Below are 26300 nucleotides of genomic sequence, written 5' to 3'. Positions count from 1 at the left end.
TTTAATTTCTGTTAGCTAAATATTTTATTAAACTATTTCAGGCCTCCACCGAAACTGTTGTGGAAAATAGGGAAAAATGAGGTGACTTGCAATAAGTTAATCAATTATTTCTGTCGTAAAGGCTTCACTCTCTTGAGACCTTCATTAGGCAATATATTAACGATTATATCTTTCAATGGCAGTATATTTTCAGAAAAATCTTCTTCCATTTATCTACGTAATGAAAAGGCACAAGAGGCAAATATACCCAAGACTTTCCAATTTTGTTGTTCCGACTTTAATATTGAAAAAAGGCGATTTCCATTTTATCCATAATTCATTGAAGTTCGTCGTTTTAATAACTTATAATTTCGTTCCACATGTTTCTGGCACAGAAAATTTGAAAATAATAGAGAATATTCACCGAATGTTCATACTGGGTAATTCACTGTAGTCGACGCCGATAATTACAAAAAAAAACTAGTTCAGTTACAAACAATAAATGCTATTTTCTGACTTCGTTTTTTTGTTTTTTTTTTTTTATGTTACGTCACCGGTAATGCAAAATGGCCGATCTAAAAAAATTTAAACATAGGCCAAGTGACACGTCAAATTAAAGGTCTTGTTAAACCACGTTAAATGGTGTATTGCGATTAAAATCTATCTATACCTTTTTGAGAAAACCAGTGTAGTTTGAGTTAAATAGAGGTGCCGATTTGACTTTGTTTAGACAGTCCTCAGGCACCTTCCAAAGAAAAAACTTAAATAACCAAACGCTCAATAATCGCAAATTTTCTGTAAATCTTAAACGTTTATTGCGCAGAAAGTAGATTTCCTGGACACTTCCTATCGTCGAGAGCGCAAAATTTCCAAACGTAACTAAGAACAGTTTTCCTTGAAACTTACATTCCTTGACGTGACTTTATCATTTTTACATAAAGTTGTCCTGAAAAGGTGAAACTTTTTGCTTAAGTATTTAAACTTTCCCTAAAAAGATCAGTTTCAACGGGCAGCTGTTATTCATCTTTAATATTACAAGTATGGCTTACGTGCAAGTGACAGACTCTTCCCGAATTCTTATCACTTCCAAAGCCTCTAGAGCGCTAAATTACCTTCTTTAAAAATAAATAGGAAATCTTAAATTCTTGAAGTCTTCTTTGGAAACTTCCAACATGTAACGGCTTTCCTGAAAGTTGATCCTAAAATTAAATGAAATCTTTCGTTCTAAGGTGTCCGACTTAAATATGGCTTAGTTGTTGGGATATAATCCCTGGCTGTTATGAAAACTTCCTTAGTTTAAGTTTATCACTCATCAGTAGGCATGCATTTAAGCTTTACAATCAATAACGCCCTTGTTTCAGGACAGTTGGTATTGATTAGATAAAGGGCTTATACGTATAATGATCAATTTAGATAGGCACCTATTATTTAACCGCCATTAAGAGGGATTTGCTACGTTCCATTGACGTAGGTATCTGTTTCTTCAATATTCCCATGCGGATTTTGCGTCACTTTCGCCATTTTTGCGTGCACCTCACCGGTAAATTATTTATAATAAATTATTTCTTACCAACTAATTTATACTAAACCAATTTATCATTATTTATTTCCAATCTATTAAAGTTTCGACTGATTTTCCGTTTTGTTTTATGAGCACGGGCACTGCTCTTCTTTACGACACAAGAGGAGAAATTGAGAATAAATTAAGCGGAACCTGTAAAACACGTACATTTTTGCTGTTTGTTTGTTAAAATATCCACCATTTCATGTGGTTTTGCGTTGAGTTTATATTAATTTGCTGTGTTCTGTAATTGATATTCTACGGTTTAATTTACTTAAGGTTTTAGCTTACATATCGCTGCAGATTTAGTGTTTTTCTTGAACATTCATGGATTTTAAGCAAAAGATATCGAGTCAAGACGTGGCTTATGTTCGTAATTATATTAGTAACTTGAAATGGTTTCTATAAAATAGATTTGAAAGTAGTTTTTCATAAAAAGTTTAAAAACGCTTTCAGCTCTAAAATATGTACATATCGCCCGTTGCTTTCACTATAAAGAGAAATAAGCCGTAACGTAGATGCACTGGAAAATATCTCTACAAGACAAATTAATGCCTTAAGAAGAGTTTTATTTGCATTAAACAGAATGTTTAATAGGTGTAGTTTGAAAAATTAATTGACTATCACATAAAGAGTGGTCTGTTGAGTAAATACAGTATTTTTTGGTTTTAGTAAGGTTAATGGAATTTTTTTTTTATACAAAATTAGTTTTGTAAAAAAAGAGTTTATTTTGCAGTTAAAGAAAAAATGGCATTTTGTGCCTTTGTGTATTAGGCTTTAATAAAAAAAAAAGATTTAAATTTTTAATTTCCTTGAATTTGAAAGGGCCATTTTGTTTGTTATGGATTTTATTGTGGCAAAAATATTTTTAATAATTGATTAGGGGTGAAATGTTAATCGGTTTCAAATATATCTAGTTATTTGAACACATCAACAAACGGCTATTTCTATGTTATCGTTTAGCTACTGCGATTTTTTCGATTTAATCTTGTCGAATTGCTCTGACACAGCTAAGGTCCACACTTTTCGTTTAAATTATCTGCCAATTATCCACTTATTTTGTGATGTGCTGTATAACTGCACTTAAGAGCGCTGCATACAACATAAACTGTACGAGCAAATCAATAACGACTTCACGTTAAGTATAATAAAACGATAACCAGATAGCTAAATTCAATTACGGTTCCCCTTCCCCCCCGTTCCACATTTGTGGATAGAAAAGGGTGCTTTGTAAAGAATTATGGCTCAGGCCGAGAAACTGAACATTAACCATCACCTACGTCGACCCAAATACGACATGGGGACCATTTTTATGGAAAAGGTAAATTGATGTGTTACTCTATCAATCACGCATTGATCGGCACCGACGTTCGTCAATATGGCCGACGACACAATATCTTTTCTATTGGGTAAATATCATGCTTTACGAGCTAAATTATCTCCACACACATCACAAATTTCAACACGAGAAACCAAGAAAATCATCAATGTCATACCTCAATTTTTTTCTTTCTACGTTTCCCTCATCAAATTCCTTTTTGGAATTTCCAAAAACTTGTGTACTAAATCACTTTAGATATTTTATGAGTCAAGGTCGATGAGATAGTAACGGAATTAAATGTATTAGAACAAGTTTGTCCAGCGCCTCTCAGCGTTCTTGAAGTTGTGCAAACTAGTTATAACACTAAGCGCTGATAATCTGTTCTGAACTTTTCACTGTTAATTGATTTTGCATTAAGTATGCTTGAGTTAGACTCAAGAGCTTAAAGCCTCTGAATTCATATTGATGGGCAAAGCCGCTAAATGGAGACATAATTCTCTAGAATGATGTTAGGGTATGATTTTGGCCTTAGTTCTAAGATGACGCACATAGGTTCAATTTGCTAAATTAGTCGTCGAATAATACTTTGTGATTACGTTACAATACACTGAATGGAGCAGTGTTTCTCGAGACTGTTAGATCTGTTTGTCAATTTTAAAACAAAAATTACCCTATTGATTATATTCAGAAATGTTTTCCGCTTTTAAAATAAATTTTCTTCGTCTAAATTTTCCGAATTCCGTCTACATTTGCGGTGGACATTGTCAGAGTGGATGAAGCATCGGGAGAAGTGATCGATCGTATTTCTCGACGATGACTGAGGCGACAAATGGACGGTCGATCGTATTTATACTAAGAGCATGTGCGCGATAATGTGTACGCAGTGGTGAAAGAGGATTCGACGCGCACGATGTGTAATTCTTTATGCAGGTAGAAGCGCTACTTTCATCTTGCAAATGCTTGCAGGAATACCACTTTACTTAGGATAGCGGACTAGGTAAGTAAGCATCTACATGTGTGCCATTATTTACCTGTTTTTTCATTCTCTTAAGAAAAATGCGAGAAGACGTAACGCACAGTTATTCAACTCATGTTCAACTTAATGCCTTTTAAAGCTTATAGTGGCTTCAAAAAACAGAATTTTTTGTTTTTGAAAACTAGCTGGGAAAATTCTTTTGAAAATTGAAATTTCGTAGTTAAATAATTGTAAAATAATTACTAGTTTCAACAATTTTGATGCGTTTCGGCAGAACTTCGCCTAGTTAGGAAAGGGTCTTTTTTCAACATGCTGCTTGCTGCACAAAAAAATTAAAAATCTGTTATTGCACATCATGGGTAACTCCTCCAATTTCCCATATTAAATAACATTCACTAAAGTTTTCAGAATTATATATTGTTTTGAACAAACTATACTTGCAATATAAATCAACAAGTTAAAATGCCAGTTCTGATAAATTTCCCGGGTCTCCAGCCGTACTGATTCATAGATTTTCGAGCTGTCTTTAAATAGATTAGAAGATACCTGATTAGTCAACATTCTCTGTGTTCAAAGGAAAATATCTACATGCAAGTAGCATGAAGCTGCACTATTTCTTGACTATTTCGTCTTTTAAATTCTTTCGATACTCGATATGTTTTCAAAAAATATGGTTTGCGCCTATACAGGGTGAGTCAGTTTATATCAGCAGGACTCCGGCATTTCATCCAGTACCTCAGTATAAGTTCAGTAAGCCATATAAATATGCGTCAATAAACGCTTCGTTTTTGAGATACAGGATGCCAAAGGGTTCGATTTTTTTTTGTATTTCCCTATAGCTCCTACAGTTTTTAAGATAATTTATTAAAGTTCTTATTGTTTATTACTCATGAGTGTCCACAGATTGTGACATGTCCAGATGATTTAAAAACCTACGCGGTGATATTTTTCAGGCGGTCATCTACCCTTTCATCCTTCAAAACTTTTTTGTAGTGCGCCACTGACCGCTTAATTTCAAAAATTTGGATTCCACGTTCGATTTAGAAACTTTTTTGTCTTTTACAGTTTTGTCTATTGTAGTATTATTGGATTGTGGGCTGTCATAGGTAACAAAGGGTAAACATTTTAATAAATTATCTTAAAAATTATTGGGGCTATGTGGGGAAAAATTTTAAAAATCAAGTGTTTGCAACATATGTTTATATGACTTATTGAACTTAAAATAAGGTGCTATATGGAATGCAATTGTCTTGCTAGTGTAAACTGACTCACCCTGTATGATAATTTTGTCATAAAACCTGGAAGATTTATTTTTACGTGACAAATGAAATCTGTTGGGATTAAAATAGAGAATTGTGAAATTAAATTTTCTTCAGTTTGCCTCGACCAGGACTCTGCTAGGGTTAATGGACTCTCAACTGAATCTAAACAAAAAATTTGCTAAAATTGTTTCTTCAAAAACGTCGTCTGTTAACTCATATAACAAAAACAAAACGTGCATATCGTTGTTTATAACATTTTTATCAGAAAAGAGTTACATAAGGAAGTAAGTAATTTTAATTAGAACCTGTAGTTTGCTTTGTTTTTATATGCTGATTTGCAACCAAATAAAAACCAATCACGTGAGGTAAATTTAATCTTATACTAACTGGTTAATCTCGAAACCTTCATAAAACATTCAGCTGCATGCCTAGGGAGAATTACTGGGAATTTGTAGGAAAAAAGTTACTAAATCCCTTTGAAGCTAGCAAAAGCTTTTCGTAATTGAATTCTGCTGTAGTGGACACATGTTCGAAAATTGTTTTTAGGGAAACATAATTGAATTTGTTAGGATACAGTTTCTCACTTCGTATTGCCATAAACCGGAGTATCAATTGATTTCAATGACCGGGAGTTAAAATTTATGAGCTCTGTTTTAAGAATACTTTCCTCCTGTGTTAGATCATCCATATGATGCAATAATACAATATTCTTTTGAAAGCAGCTTTTTTAAAATTATTATTTGGGTTCAACTCTTAACGTACCAGAAGGGATTGCTGAAGCTTTGGGATCGCACACTGCTGCAGCTAAAACTAAGTCAGCATAATATCCACGCTCATGGTAAGGTCTGCGATTTAAAATCGTAAACTTTTCGGAGACCAATTAACGAGTAGAAAAATTAAAATTAATAGTTCGCTAAAATATATGAAAGAAGAATATCTAAAATATGTGAAACACCCTGAAATTCTTCATCTCAATTGCTGAGAAATGTTTTACTGTTGTACGGTTTTTATTTGTAGCTTTCTACATGCGTAAAACTATTTTTATGCTTTTTAAATTTATTATAAATTTGCCTCTCCAAGGTTTACGTGGGGTCTTTATTAAACTTAGTGTAATTCTTTTATATAATTTTTTGCTTATAGGTATCACAGTCCATTATGACTGCAGCGTCACCGTGGTGCGCTCGATGAATTTAACATTATTTTCTGTGAGCAAGAAATTGAGTGCTCTTTGTCGGTTGGAGATTAAAACAAATTAAATAACTAAAAAGGAAAAAAACGGTTTCCTTTACCACAATATGAAAATAAACACGTAAAATTTAGGCAAATTTTCATAGAAAAAATTATGAGTAATTTTAGGGCACTTATGCAGCCGTCTAATTACTACTTCAAAGGATATTTACAAACAATAACAATTAGCATGAACCAGTTTAATGAAACGATTCAACGCAAATTTGCGTTTAATTCCAAAGGCCCTTTGTCGATTTGGCTCGGAATCTGCGAAACGATGGTTGGAATAGCATTGGAATGTTTGTTCAAACAACATAATGCTCTTAGGGGCAGAATCTGTTTCTACTATCATTGAAAACAATACGAAATAGTGTAGAAAAATAACCGAAAATAGGGGTGTGATATTAAAGGATAACACGTTCCTTACCCTGCGTCTACAGAAGGGAATCCGCCCTTGGGCAGGATTGAGAAGTTTTTCCAGCGTTTATGATGGAGGGCTCTATTTTTTGTGTTCTTGATTTATCACATTCTGTTCTGTAATAACTCTGAGGCCGCTATCGAATATATGGTTTGTTATTTTTTACGGGGCGTTTTCAATGTTGAGCGATTTCCATTATTTTGCGAAATATAATGGAATTTAATTACCTCTCGACCTTTATTATGAAACCATGTAACTGCAGATTTAATACAATTTTAATTTAATTTTTTTTTTAATTTAATTAAAAATTTAATTAAACCGAAAGTTTTACCATCTAATGTGTATGATTTTACTTATATTTTTCCTGATTTGGAGACCAGATATTAAAAAAAAAAAGACTAAAACGGTATTCCCAGGAGGAATAGAATGAACTCCAGACTAAAGGAGAATTAAACTTTGCCCCAAATTGTGACTTTTTGGGGCGGAGTAAATTGATAAATGTCGAGAAATTACAGCACTTCTGAAAGATTTATTACCGGCAAAAACGAGCATCAGAGAAAGAACTAGGAATTGTAATTGGAGGTAAGGTGTTTAGAGTCGCAGCTACGAATTAAATATTATGACATTGGTCATCTTTAATAGATAAAATGGAAATTGATGATCCGTAATTTAATTTAGTGTTGTTTTTTTTTGGAATAAAAATTCATTAAATTAAATTTTAGAGGCTTAAATCAATCTTTAAATATTTTTTAATTCGCACATTAACAACTAGCACCGATTAAAATTTCATGAAACAGCCCCGTAGTTTCGAAGCGGCCTCAAATTTAATTAGAAATAAAGATTACCAACAAGAGACCGTAGAACTTGAAATATAAAGAAATGTTTGGTCCCAAGCCCCATCCGACAGCCAGTAAAAATTCTATCTTCTTTCATCTCAAGACATTGAAAATACGAAGGTGCTGTTTTGCTTAAACTCGCCAATGACAAGAAGATAAACTTGAGTTAAATTAATTCCTTCTGCGCGAAAACGAAAATCGCAATGACGTGCAAAACTCCTATGGACTTAACTGAAAAGCATTGAGAAGTGGCCAGTTTTGTTGCTCAGTGTGACTTCTGTCTTTGCTCATGGTGGTAAAAAACCAAGCAAATGTTACCGACTAAAGGAATGTATTAAGAAACACGTCAGAATATTTTCGGAGTTTAATTCCCAGTATACACGGATGGATCCTCAAAGAAATTATTCACGCAAAGCTGTCGATTTTTTTTAATGAAATTGATTAAAATTTCAGTTACATAGAATCTGATAAATTTTGTTGCGACCTTTAAGGATTTTCATTTCCAACGAAACGACATGGGATTAATTTTCAGTTGCCATTTTTGTAGTTGAAGTGCCCTTTATTTATAGTAATCATGCTGATGGACAAGACAGAGCGGTGGCTGCTTCAGCCACCGCTCGTTCATAACACCTAACACATAACACAGCTTGATGGAGCGGTGGAATCGCACACTGTTTGAGTTAAACCTAACTGAGAATAATATTCATTATTCATCAGAGGTTGGGACGAATAACTTTTGTTAATGAATCTTTGAAAAATAAGTGTAAAAACTAAAAATAACGGTTCACTAAAATAGATGAAAGGTGAACATCCAACATCTGTGAAACGCTCTGAAATTCTATTCTTAGTCGCTGAAGAATGAGACTCATCATACCAGTTAATTTGAGTTAAGTGGTGCGTGCTTCACCATTTTACCTAATTTAACCTGTCTTCTTTCATCCTATTTTCTGTCTTGGTGATTACTCTAAGGGGCATTTACTAGGATACATAAAAAGGATAGAAAAACGAGGAATATATGTCGATTTTCATTAGATAAAATACAGCGCTTGTATGTAGTATTGCAACACGTTCAGAACTTTCATAAATCTGATCATTTCTTAAAATGCTTCCATACCAGTAGTTTTATTTCAAAAAAGGTGTTTAAAGCATTACTTTCGATGTTGAAAAATTTTGCTCTTATCAAGTTACCCCCATTAACTCGTTATTTTCAAATGAAAAGGCATCCATTGTATGATCCAATTTTGGTTCTGAGTACACCGTTTTATCCCTTATTGAATTACCTTATTATATTTATATTATTTATATATATTTAGTATATTACAATGGGCACCTTTCCGTTTGAAAATAAAAAGTAGGGGTAGCTGGAAAAGGTCAAACGTTTTGAACAACGAAATTAATGCACGAATTACTTTTTTTTAAATAAAATCGTACGTGTTTGAGAAATTTTCAAAATATCGCGGTTATGAAAGTTATAAACGTGTTGCAATACTTTTTACACGCGCTTTCTTTGATTTTAAGTTTCCTTGGTAATTGTACCTCGGCAACGATGAAAGCATCGCTCTATTTATTCCCGTGAGCTTTCACAAAGGCTTGCTGGCATGTATCTGCCTTATTCTTTTGTTCCCTTAAAAAAAAATCGTGTAAATATAAGAAATCCTCAAAAAAGGGAGTTAAAGCGCATCACATCTATATTAAAAATAGAGAATTTGATATATCAGCGAGCCTTTGATAATGGTCGCCGGATTAAGTGGAACGATGCGTGTATCGTTACCAAGGAACCATGGTCGATAAAGCGTAAACTCAAAGGAAGCCCATATATATAATTTAATAAAAACCCATATATGGCCTCTTGTTCAGTAAACATGGATAACACTTGGTTATCTAAGCTTGAGTAAAAGGGCTCAGACATGTAAAAAGGAGCCAAACATCAACAAATACTACTTAGGCAAATTACCAACACAGGAATTAATAATAAAAAAAAAAACAAGACAAGTTAGCGACAATAACAAAATATCCACCACTTAACTTAATTCAACCTTTTGGAACGCTGGCGTGACTCATGTACTGAAACGCCAACAAGGGTTCTTCGTCCGAGCCCTTAGTAAAGGGTGAATGTTATTCTCAATTAGTTCTAAAGGAGAATAACGCGTCGTTTCAACAATTCCCAGTTGTGGATGTGGCCTTATGCGCAAATAGAATAAGACAAAGATAGAATAAGACAAAGACTGTTATGAATTACAGATATTTCTTTTTAAATCCTCACAACTACCCTTATAAACAATACTTAATTGATAAAATGTACATAGCGATGCCATACGCGAGAGAGATATTGTTTGGTCTCACGAAGCATATTAAAATCAACACGTGCAGCCTTTGCTCACCGGAGCAGCTTCGCGATTATCTAATATTTATTTATAAAGATAAAATGTGAAATGTCTTCCTAATGAATTATTCGAACTTGAAGAACCCCATCGTGAAAAAACACAAATAGGAACAAAGTCTTATGTCAGTTACCACGAAAGTATCAACAAATCGGGGCCATCCAGGGTACTAATACCCTAGATGGCCCCGATTTATTGATTTCTGCTGTTTTCATAAAATTTTAAATTGAATTTTTGCTTTGTACATTTATATATTATATATTCGTTTATTCAATCCAGCCGCTATTCATTATTCAGGAAGTCGATTTGAAAGAAGGCCTAAAACGAACATGAAACGTTACTCCGGCACAGTAGTGCCAGCTTAACAAGTCTGAAAAAGTTCCAGTGGCAGCGGCCGGAATTAGATTATTCCGAATTTTTCGACCTTTTGTGTTCAATCAGCAACAAAGCTGGTCGCAAGTGTTAATTGAACGGACATTCACTGCAACACTGAAATTCTCTTTCACTCGACTCCTAGTTCTCTAATTGTGTTAAATTCCATACCTGAGCTGATACCTTTGTTTCGGAGCTAATATAATTGTTTACTTTTGGTTACGACTTTGCTTGTTATTTAATATTTAGTGCCCCTAGAAATTATAACAATTTTCCCTAGAATCACAGTTATTGTTGCTCCCTAGTGACTGAAAATTTGGGAAACAACACGAATAAAATGGATTGTTACGCTCTCGTTCTCGTTCAAAACGCCTCCGATAACCCGACTATGGAACAATTAATAAGTAAAATCTCCTATTCTACAGGGTGAGTCGGGAGGATCGTGCCAAACTTCAGGAGCGTGTTGTACATGAAAAAAAAATGTAAAAAAACTCAAATGTTGTTATCCGATTTTCGTTTGTTTACAAGTTATAGCCAAACTGCCTTAGAATAAAGGTAAAAAATAAAGGCATTTCTTCCTCTCTACTTTGTCGAAAACCCTTAGAGAAATAAAACCTACATATACATATGAAGCTTCAGCAATCACAGCAATCTGCATTCTTGTGAAATTTCGTATAAAAAATGCCTGAAAGAGAAACGTTCAGGATTGTTTCTCCCAATTTCAGCCAAAATTAAAAAAAAAATGGAAATATTAATAAAATGTATATTTTCGGAAAATACAGATCAGTTGCAAGCAATTTCAGGCCAAGAATTCACTTCTTAAACTTAAACAATGTTCAAAACGGAACACTAAAGCCTTTTAAAAAAATAAGCAGAATTGTGATATTTGCGAAACTAAAATCAATTTTGAAAATTAAAAAATATTTGAAATTTATTTTTAAGTAATTTTTTTAAAATTCAATAACGTGGTGTTGGATAGATCTGGCGGAGGTAAGCTAAGAAAGTGCACGCTGCCATTCCCTATATGAAAAACTTTACGAAAAACGGCCTTTTAGGCAAGAAAATTTTGCGCTTCGTCATCGAAATCCGAAGGGCAGTACCGAGAAGGCTTCATAGATATTATACGGAGTCCCCCAAAGAACAACAGTAGAAGAGAATATAAAGCTCTTCGACACGTTATTTGGACCGTCCCTAAATATATATATATTTTTTTTAACACTGATAATTACGATGTTGCATATCGGATGATTTTAGCGTTTAATTGTATAAATAATAAATATTATTAAATAAAATTGGAATGTTATGAGTATTATTCCAAATTTAGTAGTCATATTTTGCATTATAATAGCAGGAATCGAATTATCCCACAATGAAAGTCCCATATAAATATTTAGGATTTATTTTAAGAAACTGAAAACATGTGTCATGTAGGATATGCTGTATCAATCCTAATTCAACCGGAATTCTAAATGTATATAAAATTATAAGGAAAATATAATGACGTACAAACACGGTTCTAAGGCACTGAAATTCGAGGAAGACTCCTTAGCCCGGTTTTTGTGGATCGTTCCAAGAAGAAAAACACATAATTTGTACCGAAAAACACAACTCTACAGAATTTGAAACAACATCAATTTAGCTGAAAATAAGCGCTTGTACCGGCCTATATCATTTCAGTTAGTTTACGCACATCTTGCGAATTTTAATGATAAACAATGTAGTTTAAATAAAAGCCATAAAATTGCTTATTATTTCGGAGACGTTCAACCCAAAAACCTACTTGAACGTTCGAGGAATATAAAGAAGCTTGAAGGAAGGTTTCGAATATATTACATGCTTTGAGGGTTTAAATTGCAACCTACCAGATTTTTAGAAAATTGATAGTCCGTCTGAATAAAAGAGGAGTGGGAAGGTTAAATAGACGTTTAAAAATCGGTTCACACAAAATTTGCATAGATATTTTAGGAAAGGAAAGTAAAGGGTGATCAGAGGCATGTCTTAACCGTTGCACATGCCCTAAAAAGGGTCATCGAGTAGATTTATTTTCCACGAGAAATAGCTTTAGTTTCGAATTTTTAGCGTTTGCACAGAAATATTTACAATGCAATAAAATTGCATAATGGAAATTTCAAAGTAAATCTGCTTGGCGGCCATTCCGCTGATTGCATGATCTCGTCACAGATAAATAGAGAAAGAAATTCAGCGCATTTACAACATGAAGTGAAAAATGGCATTTGAATTTAAAATGTGCCAAAATCCGTTATCAGTCAAATTTAACTGACGTGACTGACAACGGACTTTCGAAGTTTTCCATATTTTGGAGCAGTTTTCACATTTCCAGTTTGTTGAAATTTTTCATTAATCCGACAAAGCACACTTCTATCAACATGTCGGTCTGGATATTTCTCATTAAATGCGAGAGACACCTCTTTGTAAGTTCTTTTGCGATCACCACACCTCAAAAAGTTTAAAACTTAAATTCTTTGTTTCTCAGATGAAAAAATTCATTTTTTATACTATAACTGTGACACGAAAACCAAAATTCCTTGTGTCTAAAAGAATGTTTACTTTGAAGACGATTTGGAATTTATAAGCGCTAATGTCATTTTTTTAATCTCTTTTAAAATGAAATCCGAATGGTTTGTCTATCCAGGAAACAAAGGTTGAAACTTAAATCTTTTTAGAATATCGACATTAGTATAATTTTTTTATGAAGGAAACTGTAGATCCAGTTTTACTTCTGAGTACACCGTTTTATAGCTTATTCAATTACCTTTCATTTGACACACTCCGATGCGTACTTTTTCATTTGAAAATGAATGGACTGCACAGGGGCGAAAAATTAGAAAATTGAAAACGATGACTAAATGCCTTTTTAGAAATAAAATTTTACGTATTTAAGAAACTTTTAAAAATACCAGGTTTACGAAAATTATGAACGCGCTGCTATATTTTTCACAATCCCTGTGTATACCGCCTAATTCTTGTGGGAAAAATAGTCAATAATTTCCTAGCGAAACTTTCGGCATGCAAAAGTTGATGAAATGACGTTCGAATTTCCCCTCGAAGTATGAAGTTCAATGCTTTTGTCCAAATTTGCATGAAAAGTTTAATGTGTGGCATAAAATGTTTCATGCAATTATTTCTAACTATTTAAACTACATTCATTCCCCTATTAAGAAGGACTAACCTTATTCCTTAACCGAGCCCATCAGCCATAAAGAAGCGGCTTTCGGAAAACGCGCCAAAATTCCGGGCATGTAAGTTCGACAAATCGTATAGGTCGAGCCTGGATACGCTCTGGATGTGGCGAGTTCTGAAAGAGCGTCAGAGTTCGACTGGCACAGATGCGAATTTCGAGAAACTCCCGAGTTCGCTCTGGTATCTCGTCAGTCGGATTACAACTGTGACGTCATCGAGTACGCTACAACGACGCCGTGCGACGCGCAAGCCACGCCGACCGGTTAAACGACCTTTTGTTGATTGGGGCGCCGCGACGCTCCCGGGACGCGCCAGCCTCGAGTTCAAGGAGAGTTGGACAAAGCTGGATAATTACGATATTCAATTATTGTAGTCGTGCTATGCGGATTTGTATAAGCATAGTAATACTCGTGTATTTGTAGTGTAGGTGTCTGAGATACTATCAAGGTCAAGGGTTCGGGACTGTGCTCAAGGACAAAGAGATATGAGGGACATTCTTGGCGATTCAACTAAGTACAAACACAATTGCACGGTTTACCTCAGCTCAGCCTGCGATACCTATAATATGGGCCAAAGCATATGAGGTGGTTTGGTGTAGGGCGGATAAGGACGAGGAGGATGTTCAAGTAACACGGGTGTTTCACTCGATTGACAAAAAGCTTAACAGATGTGAGGAGACTAAGGGCCTATAGCAGCTCTATGCCTTGTTCTAACCATGTGTATAATTAACTCGAGCACCCTAAAGACAGGTTTCAGTCCTATTAATTCTCGTTAGTACGGTTCGTCGCAAGTCAATTAAACACGAGCAGAAATCGGCAATGTTAATGGCAAGTATGTTGGATCGGCAGGATAATATTCTACGAGCGCCATCTACCATATTTTGTGTTTGTTTAACGAGCAGAGGGTGCTATGACGTCAGTAGACCAGTAATTAGATGAAGGCAGCGATTTTCTTTAAATTTCCAATTATTCGATAACGACCCTCAAATGTAAACCTAAATAAGGGAAACAAATCGCCATTTTTTTGGAGATTTAATAGCTGCGAACTGCGAAAAAGTGTGAAATTTTCCGAAATATTTGATCCGAAATACATAAAATATTATTAATCTGATCAAAAAGTGTTTAGTACATGTTTAGGTTGGTTTTTCCCTGTCTACAAAATAGATTTGTATTTATTTCAAGGTGATGTTGGGTGTTCGAGTGGTCGATATCGACTCCTTTTTTACGATACGGACCTGGAATTTAATTCTTCACATTCTAAAAGCGTTTTTTTATTCCTGAAAGGTCAACGTGTTGGTTCTTGTGTTAGGTAATTCTCATGACATGCGTCCAATCTAGTTTTCTATTTACAGAATTATTGCAGACTAAGATTACGACGCAGTATCGGAAAATATTGACCATTTAGAGAATAAAAATTCCAACGTATCGATAATATTACTTGGCGATCAACTCACATAGGATTCAATAACGATCATTGGCTATAGGCGCTTTTAAAAAGATAGTTTTTCCCAACTTTCAACCCTCATAATGAGTATTTGCGAGGTTTAGAGGTTTACGTGTTTGGGAAACTTTCGAGTTTCCCGAATCATCAGTTCGAATTCCTCTCCACGAAGCGCTTCCAGAGGTCGAAAGAAAAAGATCCCACAGCATGGTTTCTAAATAATCATCCTCAAATCAATATCACGAGCGTTCTGATGATTTGAAGAACATTTTTTTTTTAAATCTCCTTTTAGATATGAGAATTCGCAGCTCTTCTATGAGTCTTCTTATAGAGGTTTGCAATACTTTTGCATTTTCGAGGATTCTTGCTGAATTTAGAACCCACAATATTCTTGTTTTCGAAGTTTGTACGATAATTTTGTGTCTCTGTTATGTAATTCTGTTTTAAAGTTTAAAACTTCGAGAATTCTACCACAAGAGAATTCCTTAAAGTTCCGCTTGATACATCTCCAGGATACAACAGAACTTTTCGTGTTACTAAAGTTTAAGCGAGAATTTTGAGATTCCTGGATTTCTGCTTCACAGCTCTGATTTCCAAAGCTTATGGAATTTTCACCAAAAGATGATTCCGGGTAATTTGAATGTCATTTAAACTTTAGTTCAATATACTACTACGGTAAAAAATAAAGTGAATTTACTCGTAAAATGAGATATCTTTATTTATTCTCTCAAATAAATTTCATCGCTTTAGAAGTACTCCCCGTCCGGCACAATCCATTTGTGCCATCGCTTTTTCTAATCCTGGAAACAATTAAAGGAGTATTTCCGGGATGGCCATCAATACTTTCTTCGATTCGGCTTTTACTTCCTTAAACAAGTCGGAACTCTGTTCTTTGAGCGATATTTTGAGCTTGTTAAAGATTTAGAAGTCCAACGGTACGAAATCAGGCGAATTCGGTGTTTGTGGAACGATATGGGTCGAGTTATTGGTAAAATGCTCCAATGCAGTGTTGGATGGTATATTGTCCTGGTGCAAAGCCAAGAATTGTCTGCTCTTAATTCTCGTCGCTTGAGGCCAATAGCTTCACGCAAACTAGGCATAATGCTTAAATAATATTCTTGGTTAACAATTTGGTCTCGCGAAAGAAATTCATAACTGACAACACCGCGATAATCGAAGAAAACTGTCAACATGACCGTGATTTTTCAGTTACTTTTTCACGGGTTTTTTGATCTTGGTTCACTTTTTATATTCATTCCGCAACCAAACTTTAATGCGAATTAATTCGTTGCCCAGCAAAATCAGGAATAGTAAAAATCGAGAAATGCAAAAACACGTGTAGCCATGCAGTAACAGAATATATTGACACGAAACTTTGCATAGACGTCGCAGACAGTGCTGCCAACCTACAAAAAAAGTTTGATTTTATAGTACCCGCGAAGTTCGAATGAAAAATTCACCTTATTTACTGATACCGGTAATATATGGTATAATCACCTTTGGCGCTTTAGCTGAATTTTAAAGCGTCGATGATCAGTATAGTTATCCTCCCCATAGATGATTCAATGAGATGGCTTAGATATACTCATCTTCAGAATGTTGTCCAGAACTTAGACGAAGCTTGCAAGAATCACTACGTATCGTCGGCGGATAAGACGATATTATTCCAGATACAGATTTTTATAGTAAAACATTACTATTATTACGTAACACGCTTTCAAGCTTTAGATAATTCTCGGGTTTTTTAAGTTTACTACAAAGTACGCAGTTGACAAACGTTTTAGAATTCGGTTAACTATGATTTTTTTTTAAATTTTAGTTCCTATGTTTGAGACCAAAATATTTCCAAATTTTTCCCAAAATATTTCCAAATTTTTCCCAAAATGTTTCCAAACTTTTCCCAAAATGTTTTCAAATTTTTCCCAAAATGTTTCCAAATTTTTCCCAAAATGTTTCCAAATTTTTCCCAAAATGTTTCCAAAATTTTCCAAAATTTTGAAAATTTTTAGACCCGAGACATCATCAACCACACCTTTCCACTTTTTGCGTACCAAACTACCATTTCAAATCACTTTGGGCAAAATATGATAAATGTGAACCAACCATCAATTTGAATACGTCCCCGGGCAAATCATATTCAAAGCTCCACTAGTACGGAAATAATTCATCTGTCTAACAAATCAATATAGACCCCAGCTGATAAATCCTTCAGAGGGCGGAAAATTTGTGACAACCCGAAATATCAGTTTCTATTACCTGCTCTATTTCTGTCACCGAATCGATAATAAAAAGACCTTTGGCTTTTCACTCCGCTACCCCACTTTATATTCATTTCTTGAGAGGAAATTCTATTGAAACTTTGAAGGCAGGGCAAAATCTTAAAACATACTGATCAAAAGCAGCGTGGGGCGAGATATTTTAGGTTTGTCATTAACTTTGGGTATCAATTTTTCCTATCGAAAATATTCTTTTCCTCGACCCGGAGTTAATGTTAGCAAACTTCGAATAAACATTTCTTTATAATGGCCTCTTTCGACACAAACCATAATTGTTTCATAAACAATAAACAAGTCTGGAGCTTATTTTAAATTCGATTTACATTTTCTCTCTCCCTTTTGATCCGGTTTGTTCGACTTGATTTTAACATTTTCATTTGATGTATCCACTTTGCGTGCGATAAAATATGAAAGTGCCAATATTTTGGGAGACGTAAAATTTAACGAAGTCATTCGTGTTCGACGAAATGTGCCATAACTGCGGCCATAAACGACATCATTCTCATAGAGGGTCGCTATCTGCATGCTGATGGCATTACCTGAATGAGAGGGTCGACCCTAACTGTATCTTGCTAATAAAATTTTAATTCTTCTTGTTCGCGCGACAAAACCTTTCATGTGCGAAGATAATTTTAATCCTGCCAGAAGCAAATTTGTTCTGCCTTTGGACCCTCAAGCACCAAAAGAAGCAGTCGCACGTAGGTAGGGAATGTAAACAATCTTTAAGAAGGTGAAAAGTAAGCACAAATACATGCAAAAACGAGCTTGAACCGTTTTCCAAACGATGTCGAAATTCGTTCTAGTATAGGACCCATTTGGATGTATAACTCGTGACTGCTTTAACACGCGAAAACGAGCGGAAAGATTGCCCAAAGCAATTTTGTTCGGCCCAATTTAGTGGGACTTCAATAAGATACATCTTGTGAGATATAAAGCGAAGTTTTCCGAGGGAAAGGGGAAATGCCTTGAGCACTGAACGTTGGAGAGATTGAGAGGGACGATGGAATATTCTAAATAATGTACAGGGTGAACCGAATTGCTTCAACATGTACGCGGATGTTGGCTGCCATAAGTGTGACAGATTTGCTTAAATGGAGAAAGTTTCAGATCATTTTAAGAAACTTATATTAGTTTTAAAAACCAATTTTCGGAGTTACCATTAATTCACCATTAATAGAGTACTTTAAATTAGAAGGCTTTGAAAGTTTATCCTCTCCATAATGCATATTGATTTCAAATCTATGTATAAAATCGCTCTGTCGCAAAGGCAGAAAATTACGACGCAATCTGATAAGGCGCAGTGGACAAAATGGACAAGGTACAAGTTTGTTTTAAAATAAACAGAAATGCAACTGAAGAAGTCGTGTTTTAAGTGCCACAGTTTTTTAACGCAATCAATGACGTGAAAGACAGTCCGTTGCTGATTCAGAACTCGGAGATTAAAGTTCTAGGGATCGTTCGATGCAACAATAGAAGACATTTGAGTATGAGAACTCATGTCCACAAATAACTCCCCGAGGCGCTGCGGCCTTATGATATTTTAAAACAGCCATGTGCCAAAATGTGTTTTATCGAGTTATTTTATTTTATTCGCTTTCAAGCCGGAACTTCTTGAAAATGTCCCCTTAAACGTTCGACGGCAAATATTTCTGCAACATGATGGTTCGCCTGTACACTTTTCTGTTCAAGTCTGTCAGTATTTGGACTGTTGGCTCGGATAATATTAGATCGGTCGAGGTATCTAGTTCCGTGTGTCCCCCCTCCCCGGTTACCCGATCTAACGTCTCTAGATTTCTTTCTGTGGGGATATATGAAGCCCATGGTTTACGAAACGACAGTGAAAACGGAGAAAGGTCTGATTGCACGAAATACTGCGACATTTGAAGACATTCAAAACAATTATCAAACTTTTAGCCAAGTCCGCAAAGCCCCCGTAAGTGATTTAAACAAGTACATTCAAGTTCAAAGACATTATTTTGAACAATTTCTATAGTGTTACTTTGTAGAAACAAATTAAAATAAAACGTGCTAAAACTTGATAAAACAGATTTTTGTACATAACTGTCTTAAGCATCACCAGCCTGTAGCTCCTTAGGGAGATATTTCTGGACGCGAGTTCTTATACTGGATATAGTACTTATACTGCTATAAGGAAACTGCACATCTAATTTTAGTTCTGAGTATACTGTTGTATTCCTTACTGAATTACCTTTCATTTGATATACTACAATGGATACCTGTCCATTCGAAAATGAAAAGTTAGTAGGGATAGCAGGATAGGAGTGAAAAATTTTAACATCTAAAATAATGTACTAAATACCTTTTTTTAAAATAAAATTATACGTGTTTAAGCATTTTTTTTAAATATCGAATTTATGACACTTGTAGGTGTGTTGCAATACTTTTTACATGCGCGGTATATGGGTCCAAAATGGGTCACATTATAATATCAATTTGATGTCAGAACATTTTTGGGTACCAATTAAATTTCTTTTGCGTACAAATGAAATTTTCGTCTTTCAGAATCTCTCTGTATGTAAACGGAGCTTTTTGCTTCGCGACCCATCACATTTGAGTTCAGACATTACTGGAACCCTTTCTTCTTCACTATTTTTATATTCCACCAGCATAACTGAAAACCACTTAAAACTTCATTGCTCCATTTTGCACAAATTGCTTGGGTACTTATTCGTTATCATCAGTTGCCCAACAGTAATACTTTTTTCAACTTCTAAAGTCTTTACGGAGGATAATAATAATGTTTCTGCTCAGCGAGCCGAAGAAAATGGAAATGAAAATGTCACAAAAGATATCGAAAGTTAATTCTGTAACGTTTTTCCTCTTGATTGATTATGCAAAGTGTTTATCTGATTTGCCGAAGCAATTACAATGCTGAAAACCAGGAACTATTTCTAATAAATCGTGGCTCACCCGAATGTTACAGATGCTAACCGCAACATTTATACAATCCAAATCAATAATCATGTTCTCAACCCGATGAGATTATTCCTGCTGAGGGTCCACCAGGGAGAATTACATAAATAAATTATTTATCCGACGAGGATATTATTGATTTATGCCCCCTGTTTGCATATTTTAACCCCCCGGGAAGCTACGGCGCTGGAGAAATTTCAGAAAGCCATAAATCCGAATTATATGGTCAAGCAAGAAATAAACCCCATCTTGGCAATCTGTCATCACAAAGATTTTAAAGTGTTTTGCTTGTCGTGGATAGAAATTCTGGACTAGACTTTGGTGTAGAGTTTTAGATATGCAGAGCATATTAGTATATACAGTGACCGGCATAAAGTACGTACCATATGGGATTTTTCTTTAATTAAATTTATCAAGAAATTATCATATTATGGAGCAGACACTTGAAACTTGATTGTTGTGCTTAATTCTAAACAAGTTTTCATAAAACATGTTTCCACTAAAATTAGAAATAAAGGTACTTTACTCATGAACTCTTTTTATAGTTTTTGAATCTCCCCTATATGAAATGAGATATTCAAATTTTGTTCTGCATTTTGAGTTTGCAGGAATGCACAAACTTTTGCCAAAAATAAAATTTTGTGATAAATTCAATGTTAAAAAAAATCCCATAGGATGCTTACTTTCTGCCGGTCACTCTATATATCGTGAAGAATACGTTCTAATCGGCAACAATCCGCGTCCTAAAGTTTAAAATTTACTGTTTACATATAGATGTTTCAAAATATGTGTTGAGAAAATGAAGAGAATGATGCTTTGGCTCGCTATAAGAAAAAAGCTCTTATTAACATGGGTCCGAAAATGCACCGTTTTCGAGATATAGGATGTCAAAAGACAGTTTTTTTAGTTTTTGAATGATATCTCAAAAATAGTTTGAGATACAGAATTCAGATTTTGTACACCTATTATCATTAATATTAATTACGTTTTATGTGCTACTTAAATTTTTTTTCATATGCCAGAGGAGGAGATTTTAAGGTTGCGTGAGATTTTTTATCCCTAATTACCATTTTAGAATCACAATAATTGGACTGTAGGCTTGGCCTCCACGGTTCCCAGATCTTAAACATTTAAGTTTACACCAAACCAGTTGATACTGTTGAAGAACTGCGAACTTGCATTATCATATCCTGCAATACCCCCGGGCGTTTTCGAACGGATACATCAGTCGCCAAGACGCAGGTAGGAGGCCTGCATTATCATAGGAGGAGGCCATTTTCAAGGACTGTTGTGATTTTAAGATTGTAATTTTCCCAGTGGCGTAAAAATTAGGGGCAAAAAAATCTCACGCAACCCTAAAATCTCCGCCTCTGGCGTGTGGAAAATATTTGAAGTAGCGCTTAAAATGTAACGAAAATTAATGATAATAGATCTACAAAATCTGAATTCTGTATTTCAAACGATTCCTGAGATATCGTCAAAAAACTGGGAAAACAATTGTGTTAAGGTGTTCCTTCGATAAATGAAACACGACAAAGACAATTTGTTTTATGTAAAAATGGACTGTATTAACTATGCACTTATCTCAAAAGAATGTAAGAATCTTGGTCTAAGTAACGAAGAGGGAGAATGCTTATTGGGCGGGTTACACGATATGATGCGGATCACATCCCGACACCGACGTAGCTTTCACCCGACAAGACAACAGGAAGAGCAGAAAAGAGAACGAAAATTGCTCTGATTATCCCTTAAGTACTAACCCCGAAGAATTCCAACCAGGGGCGCACCACCACCAAGAGCCATTATAAGCTATGGCTACAACGAATCCCATCACTCGTGGCCATCTGGGGAATATCTATACTAATCGCTTTTCTGGGAATATTGCGGGTCCAACAAATTGACCATCAAAGCAATAGTCCCTATAGAGAAAGCTTCTTCGACTAGTAGCACATTCCCCAACCAAAGCGTATCCTTAGCTTTGGCCTGATGGGCCATGTGGTCTGGCACTCAGATGGTATTCTCCGAATAAGTATCGCAGTACATAGGCGTAACTTAAGGGAATAAATGACAGTATACAATAAACCTAACATTAACAACAATAAAAAATAAATAGAAACAAAAAAACCAATAACTTAGAGTCCCTAACAAATTGTCTTTTGGCACTCTGTATCTCGAAAACTGTGCGTTTACAGATCTATGTTAAAAGGAAGTATTTTTCTTATAACGAGCCAAAGAATCACGTCCTTTATTCTCCGACACACGTTTCGAAACATCCTGTGTGTATTTATACAAATATATTATATATTATAGAACACGTTCTTGACGAAAGAGACTGTAATGCAAATTAAAGTAAAATATTAAATCTGATTACATTACACTAAATTCGTGCAATGTACATATGTACGTATATCCAAATCGATTTTTATTGCCAATAATTTCCGAAGCAATGATGACATATGCCGAATTATTCATTTTATAGCCACCGATATTACAGACGTAATAGTTACACACTTCAAAAACGAATATGTTTTATGGCAATATGTAAAACGTATAAACAAATTCGCCATAAATTTTGAGCGCGTTTGAAATCATAAAACCTATTTCCGAGCTTTAAAAATAAATATAAAACCTTTAAGAAATACCTAAATTTTTAATTTTTCAGTAAATTGTGATTACAGCGCGGTTTTATGGTTTTAAGTGCACGTCAGTGGTCTTTCTGTTTGGAGCATTATAACAAAATTTACCTTAAAATTCTGCGTCAGGCATGGGTGGGCAAACAGTGCCAGTCCGATATTATTGAATTATTTAAACTTCCTGTAATTGAAAATTTCCTCCTACGTATCCTCTGTTGGATATTTGGGATTAAAATGTATTAATAGCTAGGCCATCATAGATAGGTAAACGTGATGAAACTTGCTTTGGTCATGAAATAGTGGGAGTGCATGTTAGACAACTATATTAAATTAAGTTCAGTGAATATGAGAACGAGGAGAATTGAAAAAAATTTAATAACTTTTATCTAGATATTTTAAGTGTTCAAAAGCTAATAAGTAGAGGAAAACACAACGATTTACACAAACGCACTTTCTTTTCCCGCCCAGGAGCCGATGGTAGTCCATCCTAACGTCTGAAATATGCACACAGACACACACAGGAGGTCAATTCGAAAACTTCCCACCCCTATTATCTTGAAACAGCATAAATTTTTTAAAAATCCCTGGAACCCGTCGATTTTGTTGCTGAAGGGCAACACTTTTTAAGTAGAATTCTCTGCGCCCCTTTCAACCCTCTATCTCGCACAACCGCCCTCTCAACTATCTTAAATGGTAAAGCGGGTTAAGTAACATCTATGTGGAATATGTTTCTTTTTACTTTTGTTGCAATGGAATGCAGTTTCGATACATTTTCAAATTATCTTGCTTGAATTGTGCTCGGTGGAAAACGGGTAAAAGAAAATCGCACGATCGCTGAGAAGCATACTTGGCAAGAGCGCAAATTGAATTGAAGTAAAAGTTTCAATTCAATTTGATTTCAATTTGGATTCAGTTTGTTTGATTTAACTCCGCTTAATTTTATTTTCCTTGTTGTTAATCACTCTAAGTGATTTGTGTTACCGTGTGTCCTTCCTCAAGCATATGCACTCTGCATATTCTTTTCGTTTCGGGTGTCTTTCCCATGGTTAGACCCATGAGCTCTTTTCTCGTCAAAAGAGGGCGAAAAGATGTTTGAATAGTTGGAGGCCATCGTATCGCCGATATTATTCGTCCTATGACTGGTACCGACATCGATTTTTAGGTGATTCAGCTCGAAACACGGGACGAACAAATTTTGGGATTTTTTGGTACCGAAAATGACGGTCCGAAAACTGCCTTTCCAAGGCTCCATGACCTCAATGGTGGCATCCACAGTCAATATACAGTCAATGAAAGTGAAAATCGTACTCATGAATAATTTTAATTAATTTTTCTTTATATTAAAGCAATAAAACAAAATAATTGGCTGTTTAATCTCCATATTGAATGAAACTGGTAGATAAACCAAAAATTCCAAAAATGCTGCATTTTTTGCTAAATATTTTGAAAAAATCAATTCGTGATATCAACATGAAACTCCTACATCCCAGATATTTAGTAGTAACTGCGTATTTAAAAGAGTTTGGTGTTAAATTTTTGAGTTTTCTATTATATACTATTATCCTGGTTTATCCAAATTTAATTTTTTGTTTGCAATAAGTCGACAAAAGGGCTAAACCACTGTCACCGAAAGGAACCTAATCATCCACTGATATGAAAGCGGAAAAACTTACCGTCACATAGGTAAATTTGGCAATAAGAGTCATACAACCATACTGAGTATTGTAGATGGTTATATTATTAATAAAAAAAAGGGATTAAAAACAAAGTGCGGAATAGCCCTAGAAATATTTTTAATGATTATGATGATCTATTTTAAGAAAGGTTTCAAAAAATCCAAAAATGTGTGCTCCTAAATTGGCAAAAATTATAGAAACATATCTAAATAAGGTCGCTAATCCACAAACCAGTTGAAACTTATTACATAAGCATAATCCAAATAGTAGAGTGGCCCCAAAGAAACTGTGGATCATTAAGACCAATAGAGTCAAACGTCTAAGATTTGCGGAAGAATACCAAGAGAAGTATTTTAATTTCTGAAAAGACGTAATTTTTGCATATGAGAGCAATATTTTCGGCTTACATGGACAACAACTAGTTTGGAGAAAACTCAACGAGGTATTAAAAGAAAAAAAAATTACGGCCGACAGTGAAGCACGGAGGAGGTGCCTTTATGGTCTGGGATGCATGTGGCCAAAAGGTCCTGGGAATCTTAATTTTATTGAAAGAACCACTGACCAAAATATGTATTTGGATATTTTAAAGTTAAATTTAAAGCAAAGTGCGCAGGAATTGGGAATTGAAAGATTAATTTAACATTACCGCGACAATGACCCGAAGCACAAGGCACTAAAAGTTAGTCATTGAATACTTTATAATTGTTCTAAAGTAATAGAAACGCCTCCCCAGAGTCCAGATCTAAACGTAATTGAAAAGTTAGGGAATCAAATGAAAATTCCAACACGAAAACATTAAATTTCTAATAGAGATTGTCGAAAAACTCTTTTAAAGAAAGAATAGGCAAAGATACCAACAAAATGTTAGAAATGGGTAAAATCTATACTCGATGGTCTAAAAGACATAAATAAGTACAAAGGACTGTCAACTAGATGTCAAATTAAAATTGAATATGGTTTAGAGTTGCAATTCGAATATTGTACGAGTTTCATTTTGAGGAGGAAAATTGATTTTCATTTTGTATTAGGCATGTGCGAAATTTTGAATATTTTTTATTGTATTCGATAGCAATTTCATTTTGACCATACATATGTTCGTTGTCAGTTTTTGCTTACTACGTTACTTATACCAAATAAACTTAATTTACGAGCTTCACTTTGACCGACTTTACGTCCAAGATTTTTAAACGTAAATTAAGAAATTCAATTTAAGGTTCTCGTTTTTCAATTGCCAGCTTGTTAGAAATTATTAATAATATTTTTGAAAATTGTTGTTGGTATAGTTGTTGCTTGTGGGAAAATATTGCTCGATATATATTGATGGATCATTAATTTAAGATTAGGCTGTAATAACTTTGAAGAAGTTTACGTTCATGTTGATGTTTACAAAAAGGAGCATGTGAGACGTGACTCACGCGCTCGGAAACGGGAAAAATCAATACGAAAGCTATGCATAGAAGGAGTACCGTGGTTGAGGAGTAAAACTCATGTTTGTTAAGACGAAATTTTTATTTTTTCCTATGCAAAACCATTTTTAAAACTTTACTATCTGTGTGCGCCACTGGTTTAAGCCGAAATTATTTGTAAATTTTGATCCTTTCAGAGGCAACACTAACGGTCTCCAAGATTTAAAAAAATATCGAATGCGTTATTCACAAATGTATTATTAATAACAATTACCTGACAATTTGGTGGAGAAGGCTATGCCCTTGCAGAATCGCAACACAAGGCTTAGGGCTATTGCTCAGAAGATAATTAAATTTATTAGATCACATACATATGTATGTATATACGTATGTATATCGTT

General features: G+C 34.7%; 1 protein-coding gene across 6 annotated transcripts in view; it reads right to left on the bottom strand.

Annotated features, from left to right (window-relative positions):
- The window catches only part of LOC136341119 (diacylglycerol kinase eta), a 118692-nt gene that overhangs the window by 73939 nt on the left and 18453 nt on the right, over positions 1–26300 (bottom strand). Inside the window, exon 1 of one of the 6 annotated variants that reach the window (XM_066285765.1) lies at positions 13524–13666. The exons of the other annotated variants lie outside the window; for them this stretch is intronic. The gene's annotated coding sequence lies outside the window, so the exon portion shown is untranslated. Of the gene's footprint in view, positions 1–13523; positions 13667–26300 lie in introns of those variants that run through there. 6 annotated transcript variants of the gene reach the window in all.

The sequence above is a fragment of the Euwallacea fornicatus genome, chromosome 9 (genome assembly GCF_040115645.1).
Source record: "Euwallacea fornicatus isolate EFF26 chromosome 9, ASM4011564v1, whole genome shotgun sequence".
NCBI lineage: Eukaryota > Metazoa > Arthropoda > Insecta > Coleoptera > Curculionidae > Euwallacea > Euwallacea fornicatus.
The sequence above is the reverse complement of the archived record's forward strand: the minus strand, read 5'-3'. Positions and strand labels throughout refer to the sequence as shown.